The sequence below is a fragment of the Alosa pseudoharengus genome, unplaced genomic scaffold (assembly GCF_046254945.1).
Source record: "Alosa pseudoharengus isolate Yale_2024_CS ecotype anadromous, Long Island Sound unplaced genomic scaffold, YU_APseudo_1.1 YU_APseudo_1.1_scf_22, whole genome shotgun sequence".
NCBI lineage: Eukaryota > Metazoa > Chordata > Actinopteri > Clupeiformes > Clupeidae > Alosa > Alosa pseudoharengus.
In genome coordinates, this window is record NW_027468680.1 from 15,833,282 (window position 1) to 15,836,442 (window position 3,161).

Genomic DNA, 3,161 nt, shown 5'->3' on the forward strand with positions numbered 1-3,161 from the left:
ATATTGCACCATATATGCACATGCAAATAATGCAATGCAAATTATATAATAATCAACAGAACAATTTTGAATGCTTAGAATGTTCAAAAGTGGCTATTCTACTGGCAGCCACTAATGAATTGCCTGTTTACGGCCACATCTTAGGCAATTCATCAGTTTCTGCCTTTAGAATGGCCAGTTATAACCTAGTCAATGTGGTAGGTGCGGTGGTGATGCCATATGCAGTCTGGAAGTTCCCAGGGTAGAACTGTTACAAATCACATTGTGGCAAACAACTTCTCTTCAAGTCTGTGGATTCTTTGGACATGTTCTTGAGAAACTGCGTGTGTGTGTGCGAGAGAGAGGGGTGTCTGTGCTCATCTGATATGGAATGAGAGGAGTGTTCAGGTCCTTGAGCAGCTCTGATCTCATTAGCACCTCACAGCAGTGTCAAACACACACTGGTATTTACGTAATGAGCAGAGTCTGCGACTTATACACACACTTTTTCAGACACACACACACAAACACAAACACGAACACACACACACACACACACAGACACACACACACACACAGGAGTAGAAAATTCCAATCCTACCTGTGATGGGCATGGAGGGCGTGAGGTCCTGCTGGAGTTGTCCCAACTTGAATGGTTACTTTGATGGAACACATTGGTGTTACCTTGAGAGAGGAGGGATGATGGGTTGCACAAATGTGTTGCTGAGCGAGTGTGTGTGTGTGTGTGTGTTTGATAAGTCTACAGGAAAGATGAACATAATAACCAAAATGCGATCTAACCTGTTTCAAATGTTGTACCTTTATATCAATTAAAGTCATACTTGTATTTTGGTCAGTCTTTGAAAAAAGAGTGAACATATGTACTGTATATGACATGGCTGGACATGACATGACTTTACATGAGTTATCCACTCTCAAAAGCGGCCGCCTAAAAGCTGCCACTACAATTACTCAGTATTTAAAACCAAAACAAAAAAAAGTTGATTTTATTTGATATCAATCAGTAGATAGGCTACATATTTAAAACTCCCTACTGAATTTGTGGATGCCCTCAAACCCAGTTAGTCATTATTGACTTTAACAACCCTGATGAGCATCTGCAGGCTTGTGTGCAAGTGATGACATACCCTAAAACATTCTGCAGCTTCCTGTGGGTTGCTGTGAATTGATGTCACTCAAGTTCCTCAGAACTCCTGTATAGCTGTTGCAACATGCCACATCTGATAGCTAAGAGCTCTTTTGCATCCTAAAGTCACAGTTGACACCTGACCCTGTTATATTTCATATTTATACAATACATTATTTTAATACTTTCACATTGCCGTAGAATAAGAATAAAGTTATTGCATGATTTCATATGAATTACTTTCTAAATGTAAAAAAAAGACTTTTGAAAGTTGTGTATTTTTTTTAAATATATTTGGCAATGGTAAAACTAAATGTCCAAAATCTGAGTTGCCGGTTCAATCCCCGACCAGTAGGAAAAATGTGGGCGGGGGAAGTGGTTGAGCACTGCTCTCCCATGCCCACATCCTCGCCACTGAGCAAGGCACCTAACTCCTCACTGCTCCCAGAACGCCGCTGTAGCAGGCAGCTCACTGTGTCGGGATTAGTGTGTGCTTCACCTTACTGCGTGTTCACTGAGTGTGTTTCACTAATTCACAGATTGGGATAAATGCAGAGACCAAATTTCCCTCACTGGATCAAAAGAGTATACTTATACTATACATAGAATGCCCTTTTATTTTATTAAACTTTTCACAAAGGACTGAGTGAGATGTGATAAAAGTTGTCAGACTTGACTAGTCTCTCAAATGCAGATGGCTTTAAGGCTCTTGCGTGTGAGTGTACACATTCTAATAATTTATCAAGGCCATCATCGTCATGTCTTGTCACTCAATGTGCTAGCCTACATGGTTTCCCCATCAATAGATGGAAAATAGATTCCACTCTTTGACATCAGGAAGCACTTTATGCAATAAGCTCTCCGCAGGGACATTATTGATGATGTATTTTAAGATTAGGTCACCCACGCACACGTCGCACTGTCCAAAACTCTGACCCCTAACTGAGGACTTCTCACAGTGAGTTACAAACAACGGGGCAGTTTTAAATAAAGGCCAGGTTCTGGACAATTTCAGTTTAAGTATCTTTCACTTGTGTTACAGACTCAAGGGAGTCCGTCTACTAAAAGATTTCAAATGTTTCATAATAATTCAGATTTACAGCTTTTTCCTACTTCCTACATTATGCTGAAATCACACATATGCTGAATGTACTGGAACTATGTTTTACCAGTACCAACAATACAACATAAATAATTCAGCATACAATAATCACATTCTGGTTACTTCCTCTGTTCAGTGCTACTCACAGCATGGCCCAGCCATAAGTTAGAAAGACTTATGGTTTCTCCCATCACCATTGGGCCTGGGGCCACATCCAGAGTATTTCTTCCAGCAGTCACTTGGTTACCCATCTGCACCCTAACAAACGTGAGCTAACCAGCAAACCACTGAGGTTGCTAGAATAACTCAGAGAAAGAGAGGTCTCTCCTTTTTCCCTTCTCTCATGAGTGTTCATGAGAAATAGACCGGAAATTAATTGCACCCCCCCACCCCCTGTTGCCAAGGAGACAGTGGTCTAGGGTTGCGTTTAGTGTCCCTCTGTGAAGGTGCAGGTGACTCAGAGGTGCAGCGTTCACACCCATTCCACAAGTGGGCTACCACAAACCAACTGTTCATCCCTGCTGATGCCACGAGCTGAGAGAACATCTATCTCTGACCAATTTCTTCATCCAGACCACACCAACACACACACACACACACACACACACACACACACACACACACACACACACACACACACACACACACACACACACACACACACACACACACACACACACACACACACACACACACACACACACACACACACACACACACACACACACACACACACACACACACACACACACACACACACACACACACACACACACACACACACACACACACACACACACACACACACACACACACACACACACACACACACACACACACACACACACACACACACACACACACACACACACACACACACACAAGACCTGAGGTTTCCAGTAGTGTGGGCAAAAAATGAATATTCACATCACA